Below are 18098 nucleotides of genomic sequence, written 5' to 3' on the forward strand. Positions count from 1 at the left end.
GGATCTGGGTGTACAGGTACACAGGTCACTGAAAGTGGCAACGCAGGTGAAGAAGGTATTCAAGAAGGCATACGGCATGCTTGCCTTCATCAGCCGGGGCATTGACTTTAAAAATTGGCAAGTCATGTTGCAGCTTTATCGAACCTTAGTTAGGCCGCACTTGGAATATAGTGTTCAACTCTGATCGCCACACTACCAGAAGGATGTGGAGGCTTTGGAGAGGGTACAGAAAAGATGTTGCCTGGTATGGAGGGCATTAGTTTGTTCTCACTGGAACGACAAGAGGTTGAGGGGCGACCTGATAGAAGTCTACAAGATTATGAGGGACATGGACAGAGTGGATATTCAGAAGCTTTTTCTGAGCTGGAAGAGTCAATTACTAGGGGGCACAGGTTTAAGGTGTGAGGGGCAAGGTTTAAAAGAGATGTACGAGGCAAGGTTTTTACACAGAGAGTGGTGGGTCCCTGGAACCCGCTGCCGGGGGAGTAGTGGAAGCAGATACGAGAGTGACTTTTAAGGAGCGTCTTGACAAATACATGGATAGGATGGGAATGGAGGGATATGGCCCCTGGAAGGGTAGGGGGTTTTAGTTCAGTCAGGCAGCATGGTTGGTGCAGGCTTGGAGGGCCGAAGGGCCTGTTCCTGCGTTGTAATGTTCTCTGTTCTTCGTTCTCATGACAAGATTCTATCATGATCAATGTTCCCCAGAAGAGTCTTTATCATAAGATTATTATTTAATAATTTCTCATTGCGCAATAGTCAATCTAAATTAGCCTGCTCCTGAGTTGCTTCCTCAATATGCTGATCTGGAAAGCTCTTGAACGAATGAACTCATCCTCCAAATGGTTACTGCAAATATAGTTTACCAGGTCAGCTGTAGTTTAACCAGCATTTTTTACAGCTCCAACATTACCTCCTTTCTCTTACACTCTATGCCATGACTGATCAGCGCAAATGTCCCAAGTACCTTCTTAAGGAGATGTCCTTAAGCCAGGAACTGGGTCGGCAACAAAACCATCGGGACTGGGTTCCAGCTGCAGGGAACAGCATCTGTCCTCCTGTACCACCAGCACATTCCTTTTCATCGGAATGCAAAACTTCAGCATCTGTCCAGGGAGGCATCAACAATTTTGTGCCTTAATTGGGATCACTCCTTCAGATTTTCATACATTGATGTTGTTTTCTCAACCACAAGAGGAAGAGTGTTGTGTACGCTCATCATTCTAGTGCGTAGCTACTCGTTTTCACATGTCAAGACTGTGCTGATTTATTTCTGAAGCTCTCGATTCACAATTACTAATTTTCAAGGTTGACTTGTACGGGGATCGGGGGAAGAAGGTTGACTGAGTCATTGGAAGGATCATAGAATCATAGAATCTCGATAGTGCAGAAGAAGGCCATTCGGCCCATTGAATCTGCACCAACAACAATCCCACCCTATCCCCATAACCCCACATATTTACCCTGCTAACCCCCCTGACACTAAGGGGCAATCTTAGCATGGTCAATCAACCTAACCCACACATTTTGGACTGTGGGAGGAAACCAGAGCACCTGGAGGAAACCCCCGCAGGCATGGGGAGAATGTGCAAACTCCACACAGACAGTGACCCAAGGCCAGAATTGAACCCGGGTCCCTGGCGCTGTGAGGCAGCAGAGCTAACCATTGTGCGACCATGTGGTGAAGGTACACCCACAGTGCTGTTTGGAGGCAATTCCAGGATTTTTACCCAGCGACAGTGAAGGAACAGTGATATATCTCCAGGTCAGATGGTGTGTGGCTTGGAGGGGAACTTCCAGGTGATACAAGGTGTTCCCATGTAGCTGCTGCCCTTGTCCTTCTAGATGGTAGTGGTCGTGGTTTTGAAAGGTGCTGTCAAAGGACCCTTGGTGCATTCCTGCAGTGTATCTTGGAGATGGTACATACAGTTGCCACTGTTTGGCAGCAATGGAGGAGTGAGTGTTTGTGGATAGGGTGCCAATCAAGTGGGTCTGCTTTGTAATGGATGGTGTCAAGCTTCTTGAGTGTTGTTGGAGCTGCACCCATCCAGGCAAGTGGAGAGTATTCCATCACACTCCTGACTTGTGCCTTGTGGATGGTGGACGGGCTTTGGGGAGTCAGGAAATGCTATCGTCAATGGATTTTCCCATTGTTTATCAGCAGGGCCCGGGGTGGGGGATCAACACCGGCGGGATCAGAAGATCCTGTAGGTGGGAACGGCCGGAGAATATCAACCAATGAATCTGCACTTTACCTCTCTATTGCTTCACCATACTTCTTGTCAGAATTCAAAATTGCACACAAATCTTCAGCCGTGTTCTTTCTCAGGGTTTGTGCAGATTTTTATATCTATTTCACTTACCATAATACCTTGGCTTTTTTGTGAAGGTTTTCTCCACTTCATTTTAACACCTTGTGAATCTGAATCCCCAATTCTTATTACTCTTCAATATCAACAGCTGTACCTCAAAGTACAAATATTGCTTTTACGTGTTATGCACCAAGGCATATCACTTTGCATTTGCTATGTTCCTATTTGCTTGTATCGTATTGCATCTGTTTCTCTTTGTCCGTTCCACCATCTTATCAATATTTATCTGCATGTTTACTTGGTTCCCCAAATTGTTTACTGCTCCTCCTACGTGGATGGTACGGTGGCACAGTAATTAGCATTGCTACCTCACAGCGGTATGGACCCTGATTCAATTCCCAGCTGGAGTCTGTGCGGAGTCTGTGTCTCCTAATTCTGGTAAGAAGTCTCACAACACCAGGTTAAAGTCCAACAGGTTTATTTGGTAGCAAATACCATAAGCTTTCGGAGCGCTGCCCCTTCGTCAGATGGAGTGAAAATCTGTTCTCCAACAGTGCACAGAGACACAACATCAAGTTACAGAATACTAATTAGAATGCAAATCTCTACAGCCAGCCAGGTCTTAAAGGTACAGATAATGTGGGTGGAGGGAACATTAAACACAGGTTAAAGAGATGTGTATTGTCTCCAGACAGAACAGCTAGTAAGATTCTGCAAGATCAGGAGGCAAGCTGTGGGGGTTACTGATAATGTGACATAAATCCAACATCCCGGTTTAGGCCGTCCTCATGTGTGCGGAACTTGGCTATCAGTTTCTGCTCAGCGACTCTGCGCTGTCGTGTGTCATGAAGGCCGCCTTGGAGAACGCTTACCTGAAGATCCAAGGCTGAATGCCCGTGACTGCTGAAGTGCTCCCCCACAGGATGAGAACAGTCTTGCCTGGTGATTGTCGAGCGGTGTTCATTCATCCGTTGTCGTAGCGTCTGCATGGTTTCCCCAATGTACCATGCCTCGGGACATCCTTTCCTGCAGCGTATCAGGTAGACAACGTTGGCCGAGTTGCAAGAGTAGGTACCGTGTACCTGGTAGATGGTGTTCTCACGTGAGATGATGGCATCCGTGTCGATGATCCGGCACGTCTTGCAGAGGTTGCTGTGGCAGGGTTGTGTGGTGTCATGGTCACTGTTCTCCTGAAGGCTGGGTCGTTTGCTGCGGACAATGGTCTGTTTGAGGTTGCGTGGTTGTTTGAAGGCAAGAAGTGGGGGTGTGGGGATGGCCTTGGCACATCTCCTAATTCTGTGCAGAGTCTGCACTTCTCCCCGCGTCTGCGTGGGTTTCCTCCGGGTGCTCCGGTTTCCTCCCACAGTCCAAAAGACATGCTGGTTATTTGGATTGGCCATACTAAATTCTCCCTCAGTGTACCCGAACAGGCGCCGGAGTGGGGCGACTAGAGGATTTTCACAGTAACTTCATTGCAATGTTAATGTTAGCCTACTTGTCACACTAATAAATAAACCTTTAAGACTTTAAGGCTTATATGCGCCACACGGACTGAATTAACTTTGTCAAGCACCTTTCGTAAGCAATCTTTGAATGGTTGTCATTCACGTCATTGTAAATAGGGTAGTTAGCTCTTTCAGAACTGAAAGGATGGATAATTGTGGGTGAGAAGATGGAAAAGCATTTACACTGAGAGTACTCAGGGAGGGTGATGGCCGACTCACACTGAAATCAGGGCAGCGGTATCAGGGAGGAAACATCGCAAACTTTATGATGGAGTGAAAAGGCTGAAGTGATAAGAAATAAAATGTCTTTCAAAATAGCGGCGAGGCATTTTCAAACCGAACCCCTGGAGGAGGCGGCGAACCATCTGCTGTCCTGTGGTGAGAGAGACAGTTCAAAGCTAACTCCAGGATGACTGCAAACGCAATGGGCTACGTCTGGGGGTCATAAAGGCAGTTAATAGCCTATCCGGGTGGAGTTTGATTGACATCTTTGCTACCGAGCACAGCCTGAAGTAGAGCTGTTCGTGCTGCCTCCGGCTCTGGCCCTTCTCTCATTACTCGAACGCTGAGTGTACCTAGGCCTCTCTCGAGCTACAGGGTGGATGTAACTCCTAAAGCACGGATTGCCTTGCATACAAAAACAAATATTTGATTTATAATTTTTCAAATCCTCGTTTAATTCTGTTTAGCTGCTTGAAAAGAAGGGCCCCAATCTCCCAAGTTGCAGGTAAGGGCTGAATCTATGGGTTATATCTGATACGCGTATCAGCCATTTTAGTTGACGGGAGAGTAGGACTCTATATCACTGGAAGCTGGCAGTGAGAGATTGGTATCCCTATCTGAGTATTAGATAGCTTTTTGATTAACCTTAATCATAGAATCCCTACAGTGCAGAAGGAGGCCGTTCGGCCCATCGGGTCTGCACTGACCACAATCCCACCCAGGCTCTATTCCCGTAGCCTCCACATATTTGCCCTGCTAATCCCCTTGACACTAAGGGGCAATTTAGCACGGCCAATCAACCTAACCCGCACATCTTTGGACTGTGGGAGGAAACCGGAGCACCCGGAAGAAACCCATGCAGACACGGGGAGAACGTGCAAACTCCGCACAGACCTGAGGCCGGAATTGAACCCGGATCCCAGGTGCTGTGAGGCAGCAGAGCTAACCACTGTGCCACCGCGCCGCCCCCAATAATTGAAAAAAAAAGATATAAAAGCAAAATACTGGATGCTGGAATGTGAAACAAAAACAGAAAATGCTGGAAAATCTCAGCAGGTCTGACAGCATCTGTGGAGAGAGATACAGACATATATTGTCTGTATCTTTAAGACCTGGTTGGCTGTAGAGATTCGCATTCTAATCAATATTCTGTAACTTGATTTTGTGTCTCTGAATGCCCTGTTTGAGAGCAGATATCCACTCCATCTGACGAAGAAGCAGCGCTCCGAAAGCTAATGGCATTTGCTACCAAATAAACCTGTTGGACTTTAACCTGGTGTTGTTAAAACTCTTACTGTGTTTACCCCAGTCCAATGCCGGCATCTCCACATCATGAGCATCAATGGAGACAGAAGCAGAGTTAATGTATCAGGTCAGTGGCCTTTCGTTTGGCCACTGACTTGACACAATAACTCTCCTTTCACCACAGATGCTGCCAGACCTGCAGAGTATCCCCAGCATTTTCAAATTTGATTTCAGACTTCCAGCATTCTCAGCACAGAACATAGATCATAGAATCCCTACAGTACAGAAGGAGGCCATTCAGCCCATCGAGCCTGCACCGATAACAATCCCACCCAGGCCCTATCCCCGTAGCCCCACATATTAACACTGCTAATCCCCCTGACACTAAGGGGCAATTTAGCATGGCCAGTCAGCCTAACCCGCACATCTTTGCACATTTTGGCAGGAATTCCCCACCACCACTGCCAGAGAGAATGGAGAATTTGGCACTCAGCCCTAATCGCCATCCACTGCAGCGGGACTGGATAATCCCAGCTTGTGGGTGAGGTTGGAGAATCCCGTGCTTTGTTCTTGAACAAGAACATTCAGTTTCTTTTCATTCATACTATTTCACCCATTAATTGAGTTGATAGGGATTTTGTTTGGTTAATCCAAGCATCTAATGTAGGTGGAAGCCCATCGACTGAGGAATTACATCCATCTATAGTTTTTGTTTGTATGTCCGATAGAAGAGTTGTGGTAACTTTCTCATCTTGAAACAGGAGGTTGTGGATGCTGGACTCACTCAGGAGATTTGACAGAAGTGCCATCTCCAGCCATTTAATTCTCCACGCGGGTTACTGACATTGCAAAAGGTTAGTCTGCAGATACAGCGAATAATTAGGAAATCTAATGGAATCGTATCAATTATTGTGAGGTGGATTGATTACGAGAATAAGGAAGCTATGCTTCCATTTAATAGGGTATTGCTGAGACCACACCTGAGTACTGTGCACAGTATTGGTCTCCTTATTTAAGGAAAGGCATTGGAAGCAGTTCAGAAAAGGTTTGCCAGACCAACACTTGGAATGAGAGAGTTGTCTTATGAGGAAAGGTTGGACAGGTTAGGCTTGTATCTGCTGAAGCTTAGAAGAGTAAGAGATGACTTGATTGGAACATACGTCCCTGAGGGGACTTGACAGGGTGGATATGGAAAGGATGTTTTCTCTTGAGGAGAATCTAGAACTCGGGGTTACTGTTTAAAAATAAGGCATCGTCCATTTAAGACAAAGATGAGGAGAATTCTTTTCTCTCAGAGGCTAGTGCAGCTTTCGAATTCTCTTCCTCAAAAGGCAAAGCCTTTGGATATTTCTCGAACAGAGATAGAGGGTGGGATTTTCCGGCCGCGCCCTCCCCAAGACCCAGAAAATCCCTCCCGAGGTCAACGGACCTTGGCATGATCCTGTCCCGCCCACCACAGGTGGAAAGGGAAAATTCCACCCAGATGCTTGATAAGCAAGGAGGTGAATAGTTAGTGGGGGTTAGGCAGCGATGTGGGGTTGAGCTTACAATCAGTTTATCCATAATCTTATTAATTGGCAGAGCAGGTTCAAGGTTCTGAATCCTGTTCCTAATTCGTACATCCGTATGTCTGTATAAGCAGGGATGCGTTCCCTGCTGACCTTTTTGGAAAACCCACCATCGGAGAAATCCTGCACGGTATCTTCTGAAGTGGCTTGGTGTCCCGTTTTTATTTGTAATGCATCTTTGGAATTTTTATTACGTTTAAGGTGCACTAAGCTGTTGTTGAGCCTTTTAAAGTGCTAATACTTGTGAATTTTGTATTCCCAAATAATCAGTGAAGGTTTCAAGAGCTGTAGTCTAGGATTTTCCAAAGAAAATATTCCATGGAGAAAATTACATATGTTGCAACACACATATATTTACACTTGCACACTTAAGAAATTCCATTTTACTGTCCAAAGTATTCATATTGCTAAATATTAATCTTCTTTGTTTCATGCTCTATCACATAGTAAAGTTCTTCCTGTTCCATTCTTTTGCTGTTAAAATAACCTGGAATTTCTCAAACAGCTGCCCTGAAATCTCCTTTCATTATCAACCTTGACCCAAATTGATAATCAAAAGAGAAAATGCTGGAAAATCTCAGCAGGTCTGGCATTTGCCAGACCTGCTGAGATTTTCCAGCATTTTCTCTTTTGGTTTCAGATTCCAGCATCCGCAATAATTTGCTTTTACCCAAATTGATAATCTTGGTTCTGTACTTAGTCGTCAAGGACAAAGAGGTGTAATAATCGGTGTAATAATAGGTATTACAGTAAGGATGAAAGTGTTAAAACAATGAGTAAGGGATAGGATGGAAAAGACACAGATCTTTGGATGCAACTCCTCTCTGGTGATGTGTTAACAAACTGGCAGAAATCCCTTCAGTAATATTCGGATATCGCCTCATGCAGAAACGCAAAATAAACTTTGACCTTTGTCAGAAGGCTCAAAATAACAAGTTCCCCATGAAAACCGGAGCCAATTTGTGCGCGCACGATTGGATTCATCTTCAAAAGGTTGTCCAAAGGCCACCCTGATTAATGGCTGCCTTCACCCATGTCAGGTATTCCATTACGTTGCTGAGTTGGCGAAGAATTGAAAGTGCCTCTGAAATTATTTCCTCGACAGGCCTCAAAGCCTTTTTTGACTATAATCAATATGAAGAATGTCAGCTGTATTCTATTACTGGAAACCGTCTGAACCAAAGAGAATTGAGTTCTGTACTGGCTAATGAATTCTTTACAGGAATGTTTCAAAGACTGCAGGATCATTATGTTTGTGTCCTAATATATACCTTTTTGTGGTTATCAAGGTGAGGGACAGCCGCAGTATTGAACCGACGTTTTTGGACTTTACAACCAGAGCCAATACTAAGCAGCCTTGGAGCTTGCACTCGCTCACTTCCTTTTACCCCAGTGGTGCACCTTTGCTGGAGGCTTCTAGAAGGCGCTGCTCTGTTGCATTAATGCGACACTTCTGCTCTCCAGACTCGCAAGAATGGAACCTTGTGGAGGGTGACTGATGAATAATTGTCCAGTTGCGTCAGTTTTGCGCAGTGAGCTCCGCAGAGAATTAAACCAGGAGAGAAAAGGATCATTCTCTTCCAAATTGTCAACAGCTTGTCAGGACATCCAACCGGAGATAAATGATGTTGAGTGAATTCCTTGTCCCATGGCATCAATTAGGCAGAGGGTCAAGTACAGCTTGTTAAAACAATAGTGGTCTTGAGGAATATAACAATATAAATAAAAGATTTTTCGCAGTGTTATTCAAGGATCAGTGCTGGGGCCTCAGCTATTTACGATTCACATTTAAGACTTAGACGAAGAAACTGAGAGTAACGTATCCAAGTTTTCTGAAACTGCAAAGTTAGGTGGGAATGTAAACTGTAAGAAGGATCTAGAGAGACTGCAAAGAGATGTAGACAGGTTAAGTGAGTGGACAACAAGGTGGCATACAGAGTAGAATGTGGGGAAGTGTGAGGTTATTCACTTCAGTAGTAAGAATAGAAAAGCAGAAGTTTTTAAAAGATGTAAAACGAAGGATTGCTTATCCTGAGCCAGCCGCTCAACAGGTTGGAACCACAGTCCTGGGAGGTCGCAACTACAGTATGGTACTGCTATGTGTACTGGGGCATAGCCCCTTTAAGGGAATGGGTCATGTGACCTCAGGTGTGGGGTGAGCTGTTGGGATGTGCTCAGAGTGGGCAGTCAATGTTAGGAGTGTGGAGCGAGTATTGAATAAAGATCGGTGTTCCTGACGCCTGGCTGTGGAGTAGTTCCTGAGGAGAAGCACTGCACAGCCACCGACATTTTAGCCACACTTCCATGTTCCAGAACATGACAGCTGCACCTCGACATTCTGTGTTAGTCCAAATCATTTGCCCTGATTGCTGTTGGTGCTTTTCTCCTCTGGGTCACATTACCTTGACCTCGCTTTGCAGCAATTCAAAGACTGGGTGAGTTAACACCAATTGGTTTGGGGAAAATGGTCAAGAGCTTCAAGTTTCTGGGTGTCCAGATCACCAACAACCTGTCCTGGCCCCTCCACACTGACCATAGAGTTAAGAAAGTCTGTATTGACTCTGGTGCAAAGTCCAAAAACATCGGTTCAATACTGCGGCTGTCCCTCACCTTGATAACCACGAAAAAGTATATGTTAGGACACAGACATAATGATCCTGCAGTCTTTGAAACATTCCTGTAAAGAATTCATTAGCCAGTACAGAACTCAATTCTCTTTGGTTCAGACGGTTTCCACCAACGCCTCTACTTTCTCAGGAGGCTAAGGAAATTTTGGCATGTCTGCTACGACTCTCACCAATTTTTACAGATGCACCATAGAAAGCATCCTTTCCAGATATATCACAGCTTGGTATGGCCCCTGCTCTGTCCAAGACTGCAAGAAATTACAAAGGGTTGTGAATGTAGCCCAGTCCATCACTCAAACCAGCCTCCCATCCATTGACTCCGTCTACACTTCCCGCTGTCTCAGAAAAGCAGCCAGCATAATCAAGGATCCCACGCACCCCGGACATACTCTCTCTTCCACCTTCTTCCGTCAGGGAAAAGATGCAAAAGTCTGAGATCACATACCAACAGACTCAAGAACAACTTCTTCCCTGCTGCCATCAGACTTTTGAATGGACCTACCTCGCATTAAGTTGATCTTTCTCTACACCCTAGCTGTGACTGTAACACTACATTCTGCACCCTCTCCTTTCCTTCTCCCCTATGTACTCTATGAATGGTGTGCTTTGTCTGTATAGCATGCAAGAAACAATCGTTTTCACTCTATTCCAACACATGTGGCAATAATAAATCAAATCAAATCAAATCCCAGATAAATCAGCTGAATTCGGCACTATTCCCATTTAGGAAAGGCTCTGATGTATCCCTCCAGGAACAAGCAGAAATTCTCAAGAGCTTCGTGCTCTCAGCCATCAAGGTCAGTTTAATGAGACAATAGCCTCCAGCAATGCTACCTATTATACAAGACTAGCTATGCATCTACCACCTGCTGTTAGATACATCTTAGTGTCCATTAAATAAAGAATGTGTAATTAACTGTGGCAATAATCGCCATTGTGTCTAGTTGGGTCATCAGTGGAAGAAAGATAATTTCTCCCAGAGGTTCGATGGTACAGATATTTCATTCTAATCTTTTGCTATAATTATGACATTCTATTGAGTCTCACGTTTCTCCCCCATTACAAGTATTATCGAACCATTCCTTCTATAAAGGTTATATGGCAACTAGGCACAAAGCAAACATTGGCAAGCCTGGAAAATAATTACAAAACCACGCTAATTAAATAAAGAGTAATTACCCAGTTACATTTAAACCGTCCTTTAAATATTAATGCTGTGCATTATTTACTGGCTAGGTCAGGAAGACCAAGCTGGATGGTGGGGAGGGAAGATGATTATTTTTGAAGCTCTTCGAAAATTACCCATTTGCAGATCCAGGTCAATTTGTATATTTGCATTCAATACAACACCTTAAATGAACATTTAATTGCCTGAAAAGGCTAGAGCTGTTTGTTTGACTAATGTTCATTATTCCACGCACACTCTCTGTGTCATCGAATGAGGGATGCAAACCAAGATTGGACACGTTTGGCAACAGATAACATTGGTCAACTGGCATCTGGGAGCTGGCGCTAGCTCTCAGATTAAGTTCCTGTGCAGTTTGCCCAGGTCTGAGGCTTCAGTGACTCGGGTAGATTGGCACAGTGGTTAGCTGCCTCACAGCGCCGGGGGCCTGGGTTCGATTCCCCGCTGTCTGTGCGGAGTCTGCACATTCTCCCTGGGCGGGAGTTTACGGCCTCGTTCGTCCCTAAACCATAAAATCCCACCCAAGGTCAACGGACCTTTCCATGTTCTGCCCCTCGCCCGCTCCGATTCCCATGGCGGGCAGGATGGTAAAATTCCGGCCCCTGTGTCTATATGGATTTCCTCCAGGTGTTCCGATTTCCTCCCACTCAAATCTCACTGCATATGAAATAGGAGCAGGAGTAGGCCGTTCTGCCCCTCGAGCCTGCTCTGCTATTTATTAGTGTGTGGCTGATCCTAAGCTCGGCTCCACTTTCCTCCCAATCCCCAGACCCCTTGATTCCCTCAGAGTCCAAAATCGATTCACCTCAGCCTTGAGCCGAGTCAATGTCTGAACTGATCATTCCAGGGACTGTCCCGGGCGGAGAGAAACTTTGAGGTTGGATCATTTTCTGCCCCTCCCACCACCACACACACATACCCCTCCACCGCCCCTCACCCCCCACCCTGGCCCCGCATCCCCCACCCCCCCTCACCTAATTTTAAATCGACTTTAAATAGACAGTTGCTGAAAAACACACATTGCCATCCTGGCTTCTCTCTCGGCTGCCTATCTGTGGGTTATTGAGCTCCAAGCAATCTATATCCTGTGATGAAAACTGTCCAAGGCAGAAGTTCAGACTAATGTATATCTGCTGACAGCTGTAACCAGGAGATGTACGCTGTTTGTCCTGGGAATGGATATTACTCATACAACTGCTGCACCCATCTGACATGTTAGGCAAATACGTAGCAGCTCTTCCATCACCAAGACAACTTGTCCTGCTTTCACACATTGGCTTCTCTGTTCTGGTGAATCTCTGACTCTCATCCAGAGCTCGTTACAACATTTGACATGAGATATATGCCGAGTGAATGTTATCCATTGTCAGCTTTTAGCCAGGTGTACTCTGGGGTAACATTTAATGTACAAAGTCAGGAATTGACATTTGTCGCCTTCTAATGGATGTAGTCTTATCGCTGAGAGCCTTATAATGTGCAACAGAGGTGGTTCCATAACGGCAGACCTTATAATGAAGATAACGCACATAACAGTGATGGTTTTACATTTGACAGCCTTATAATTCTGAAATGATTTTGTATTATGACCTGCACCCACTAGAAAGAGAACTGGAATGACACAAGGCCCCTTTACGTTTTGGATAATCAGGGGTGAGTTTCATTTAATGAGTCTAATAATGGTTTCGAACCCAAGTCCTGAATAATGGGTCAATATAGGCCGGAATTATCTGGCCATTCACACCGGCAGGATCTTCCGGTTCCGCCGACAGCGAACGCCACCCCCTCCCCGTGGGTTTCCCGGTGACAGGCGGTCCATACAATGGGAAACCCCCTTGACAACAGCAGGGCCAGAAGATCCCACCATCGCCTCCACCACCGTGAAGGAAAATCCGGCCTGTAACTGATCACTTTATCCATTGCCCCTCTGTAAACATCTATAGACCTCCCCACAGTTAGCATAGAATCAATCAACACTGAGGGAGGCCATTTGGCCCGTTGTAACTGTTCTGGCTCTTTGATGATCTCTCTATTTTAGCCACATATCCAACATTTTCCATTTCTGCGTGAATGAATCCTTTTCAAGTAAATATCAAATTGCCTCTTGAAAGTTAACCATATTACCTGTTTGTGTGCCATTGACCAAAATGTTTGAATAAAAACAGGGATTTCACTCTCCAACTATGTCCCCATCCTCATCCCCAATGGTGGCACAGTGGTTAGTGCTGCTGCCTCACAGCGCCAGGGACCTGGGTTCAATTCCCAGCTTGGGTCACTGTCTATGTGGAATTTGCTTCTCCTCCCCATGTCTGCGTGGGTTTCCTCCGGGTGCTCTAGTTTCCTCCCACAGTCCAAAGATGTGCGGATTAGGTTGATTGGCCATTCTAAATTGTCCCTTAGTGTCCCAAGATGTGTAGATTAGGGGGATTAGCGAGGTAAATATGTGGGGTTACAGGGATAGGGGCTGGGTGGGATTGTTGTCGGTGTAGGCTCGATGGGCCGAATGGCCTCCTTCTGCACTGTAGGGATTCTATGATTCTAACCCAATAACTCAATGAGTCACCACCCAGTGACCCCTGCTGGTGGACATAGAGTGAGGGCAGAACTTTCCTCAACTGCTTCCTGGGTGATTCAAACTTGACTCCAATCTGGAACCTGTGTTGAAAGGTCAGTGTAGAATTGAAGAAGCACTGCAGTGGGACTTTTGGATCAAACATCAAACTCAGGCCCCATCGTAAGGCCCTCGTAAAATTTCTGATGGGCCAGGGACGGGTGGGTAGTTGGTGGGAAGGCCATCCAGTGAATTTTATGGTCCCCCATTTGCAAAGGCGCTGGTGGGGGCTTGTAAAATCTCCCACTTTATCACTACCGTACACATGCGCTGTTTCAAAATCCTGGAACTCCCCTTCTAAAAACACAGGGACTGCCCCAGCCCAAGAGGCTGCAATGTCTTCTCAAGGGCAATTAGGGATGGGCAAGAAATGCTGGCCTTTGCAGCAACACCCACATCCTGTGAACAAATAGAAAAATAATAGTTGTGTGATAACCCCCATAAGACCCATTCGGAATCACAAATTGATCTCCCTGTGGAGCTCATTAAGTATGAGTGCCCCTGGTAACAGGCAATGGCCTGCCCAGCTGGAACTCATTACCTCAGTCTTTTTATAAGGCAGGCCCAGGACTGGGCCTGCTGAACCATAGCCCTAGGCAGGGATTACTGTCTGTACACCGCAGTAGTGGTTTTACTTTATGTTCTGTGAGTAAATGAAGTCTCTTTCCAGTCGGGTTTCCTGAGTTATTACAAGTTGATGTGGGATTCTGCTGTGCTAAAGATTTGATATAAATATAAGTTGTCATTTAAATAGCTGAAAGAAAACAAAGAACAAAGAAAAGTACAGCACAGGAAGAAGCCCTTCGGCCCTCTAAGCCCAGACCGATCATGATGCCCTGTGATTGACACTTCCATCCTGGGGAAAAAGTCTCTGACCATCAATCCTGGCTATGCCTCTCATAATTGTGTAGATTTCTATCAGGTCTCCCCTCAGCCTACGCCTTTCAAGTGAAAACAATCCTAGTTTATTCAACCTCTCCTCATAGTCAACACCCTCGAGACCAAGCAACATCCTGGTGAACCTTCTCTGCACTCTCTCCAAAGCTTTCACATCCTTCTGGTAGTGTGGTGACCAGAGCGGCCTGCAATGCTCCAAATGTAGCCTATACAAAGTTTTATATAGCTGCAACATGATTTCCCAACTCCTGTACTCAATGCCCCGGCTGATGAAGGCAAGCATGCCATTTGCCTTCTTAATCACCTTGGCCAATTGTGTTGCCACTTTTAGGGAACTGTGGACCTGCATGCCCACTTCCCTCCTATGTTAATGTTCCACAGGGTTCTGCCATTTACGGTATAAATCACATCTAAATTTGATCTTCCAAAATGCATCACCTCGCATTTGTCCAGATTAAACGCCATCTGTCATTTCTGTGCCCAAGTTTCCATCTATCTATATCCTGTTGCATCCTCTAACAATCCCTGGTACTATCAACAACTCCACCAATCTTCGTGTCATCCGCAAACTTACCAATCGGATGCCCCATATTTTCCTCCAGATCATCTATATATACTATAAACAACAGAGCTCCCAACACTGATCCCTGCGGAACACCATTAGCTACAGATCATCATTCTGGAAAACACCCTTCCACCACTACTCTCTGTCTTCTATAACCAAGTAAGAGTTTTAACAACACCAGGTTAAAGTCCAACAGGTTTATTTGGTAGCAAATGCCATTAGCTTTCGGAGTGCTGCTCCTTCGTCAGATGGAGTGGATATCTGCTCTCAAACAGGGCATACAGAGACACAAAATCAAGTTACAGAATACTGATTAGAATGCGAATCTTTACAGCTAATCAGGTCTATAACTAAGTCAGTTCTGTACCCATCTAGCCAGCCCACCCTGAAGTCCATGTAATTTTAGTTTTTGTACCAGTCTGCCATGTGGGACCTTGTCAAAGCTTTACTAAAGTCTCTATAAACTGCATCCACAGCCCTTCCCTCATCAATTATCTTTGTTACCTCTTCAAAAAGCTCAATCAAGTTGGTGAGACATGACCTTCCCCGTACAAAACCATGCTGCCTGTCACTAACTAGTCCATTTTCTTCCAAATGTGCATATATCCTGTCCCTCAGTATCTTCTCCAAAAGCTTCCCCACCACTGACGTTAAGTGGATCATTATTGCAGACTCATTTACTGGAACTTAACCGCCTCACCCGCCCGAGGTTTGTAAGATCCCACCTGAGGCCAATGGAGAATGCCGTTCTGCGAGCCTCGCCCGCTGTGATTCCGGGGTGGGCGTGCCAGTATAACTCCGGTCATTGTTACCAGTTGCTTGATGTTGGTATCACCAATTAAATCACATTGTCAGGAGGCTTTTTTCCCAAACCACACATTCGCACCATTTTGTTAGTGTTTCAACTAACAGCGCGTGGCACGGTGGCACAGTGGTTAGCACTGCTGTCTGACAGCGCCAGGGACCCGGGTTCGATTCCTGCTTGGGTCACTGTCCGTGTGGAGTTTGCACATTCTCCCCGTGTCTGCATGGGTTTCCTCCGGTTTCCTCCCATACTCCAAAGATGGGAGAGGTACAAAAGCCAGGGAGAGATACAAAAGCCTCCAGAGGGGCACTTCTTTCACGCAGAGGGTGGTGAGTGTCTAGAACGAGTTGCCAGAGGTAGTAGTAGAGGCGGGTACAATTTTGTCTTTTAAAAAGCATTTAGACAGTTACATGGGTTAGATGGGTATATAGGGATATGGGCCAAATGTGGACAATTGGGATTAGCTTAGGGGTTTAAAAAAAAAGGGCAGCATGGACAAGTTGGGCCAAAGGGCCTGTTTCCATGCTGTAAACCTCTATGACTCTAAACCTCTATGACTCTATGTGCGGGTTAGGTGGGTTGGCCATGCTAAATTGACCCTCAATGTCAGGGGATTAGCAGGGTAAATGTGTAGGGTTACAGGGATGGGGCCTGGCTGGGATTGTGGTCGGTGCAGGTTCGATGGGCTGAATGGCCTCCTCCTGCACTGTAGGATTCTATGATTCAACTCTTTTGGTTAGAAATAAGGACTGACTCCTGTTTTCTCAATGCCGGATGAATGTTCACAGCAATCGCGATGTGGTGAATGAAATGTATGAAATCAAAAGCAGAGTTAGGGGGCAAGGCTGGGGATAGTTAACACAATTGTTCATGTGCTTGGAGAAAGAGAGAGAGAGAGAGCGAGGAAAAGAGTGAAGCAGTGAGAGGATAAAGACCCCATGGTGATATTGTGCGTTATTGTTTAACTGCTAAATAGAAGGTGTAGATTTCTAAACGGGGGGAGTCAGTGAAGATTTAGTGGATGGTCCTAAAATTGAGTTAAGTAGGTACAGATTCATCGGTGCATTGGATAATAGAGAAACAAAAAATCCATTAGCCATAGTTTATCGTGATCACTATGCGTTTTATTGATATTTATGGAGCAGTTAGAAAGATCCATAAAACATTTTAACACCAGAGTGTCCAATAAAAGAAAGAGAAAGAGAGAAGGTTAGGCTGTCTGATATATACTGACCCGATACAGGCTTTATTACAGCACGGGTCAGAGGCTGTTTGAACTGCCTTGCCGCTGACAGTTAGATTACCTTGGATAATCTGCGCTAATTAGGCTGTAAAAGATATTATTACATTCCAGTTAAAAAGTGCGGCATTGCTGATAGTGATTCTTTTCTTGCTCAACAGATTTCTCTGCCAATCTGTTCTCATTCCCTGATGGTTCTGAAGGTAACGGAGGGAACTTCTGTGAAAAAATGTTTGCAGGGATTGCGTGGCATGGTTAATCACGCCGGCAGTGTGGCATGATCAGCCCCAGAACAGCGTGGCAGTCTTAACCCCGGCAGAGCAAGGCAGGTTTAACCCCGGCACAGTGTGGCACAGTTAACTCGGCACAGTGTGGTATGGTTAAACCCAGCACAGTGTGACACGGTTAACCCCGGCACAGTGTGACATGATTAAACCCGGCACAGTGTGACACGGTTAACCCCAGCACAGTGTAGCACAGTTAACCCCGGCACAGTGTGGCACGGTTAACCCCGGCACAGTATGGCACAACTAAACCCGGCACAGTGTGGCACGGTTAACCCCAGCACGGTGTGGCACGGTTAACCCCGGCACAGTGTGGCACGGTTAACCTCGGCACAGTGTGGCACGGTTAACCTCGGCACAGTGTGGCACGGTTAACCCCAGCACAGTGAGACACGGTTAACCCCGGCACAGTGTGGCATGGTTAACCTCGGCACAGTGTGGCACGGTTAACCCCAGCACAGTGTGGCACGGTTAAACCCGGCACAGTGTGGCACGGTTAACCCCAGCACAGTGTGACACGGTTAACCTCGGCACAGTGTGACACGGTTAACCCCGGCATAGTGTGGCACGGTTAACCCTGGCACAGTGTGGCACGGTTAACCGCGGCACAGTGTGGCACGGTTAACACCGGCACAGTGTGGCACGGTTAACCTTGGCACAGTGTGGCACGGTTAACCCTGGCACAGCGTGACACGGTTAACCCCGGCACAGTGTGACACGATTAAACTCGGCACAGTGTGACATAGAAATCATAGAAATCATAGAAACCCTACAGTGCAGAAGGAGGCCATTCGGCCCATCGAGTCTGCACCGACCACAATCCCACCCAGGCCCTACCCCCACATATTTACCCGCTAATCCCTCTAACCTACACATCCCAGGACTCTAAGGTGCAATTTTTAACCTGGCCAATCAACCAAACCCGCACATCTTTGGACTGTGGGAGGAAACCGGAGCACCCGGAGGAAACCCACGCAGACATGAGGAGAATGTGCAAACTCCACACAGACAGTGACCCGAGCCGGGAATCGAAC

The sequence above is a fragment of the Mustelus asterias genome, chromosome 18, assembly GCF_964213995.1.
Source record: "Mustelus asterias chromosome 18, sMusAst1.hap1.1, whole genome shotgun sequence".
In the NCBI taxonomy this organism is placed as follows: domain Eukaryota; kingdom Metazoa; phylum Chordata; class Chondrichthyes; order Carcharhiniformes; family Triakidae; genus Mustelus; species Mustelus asterias.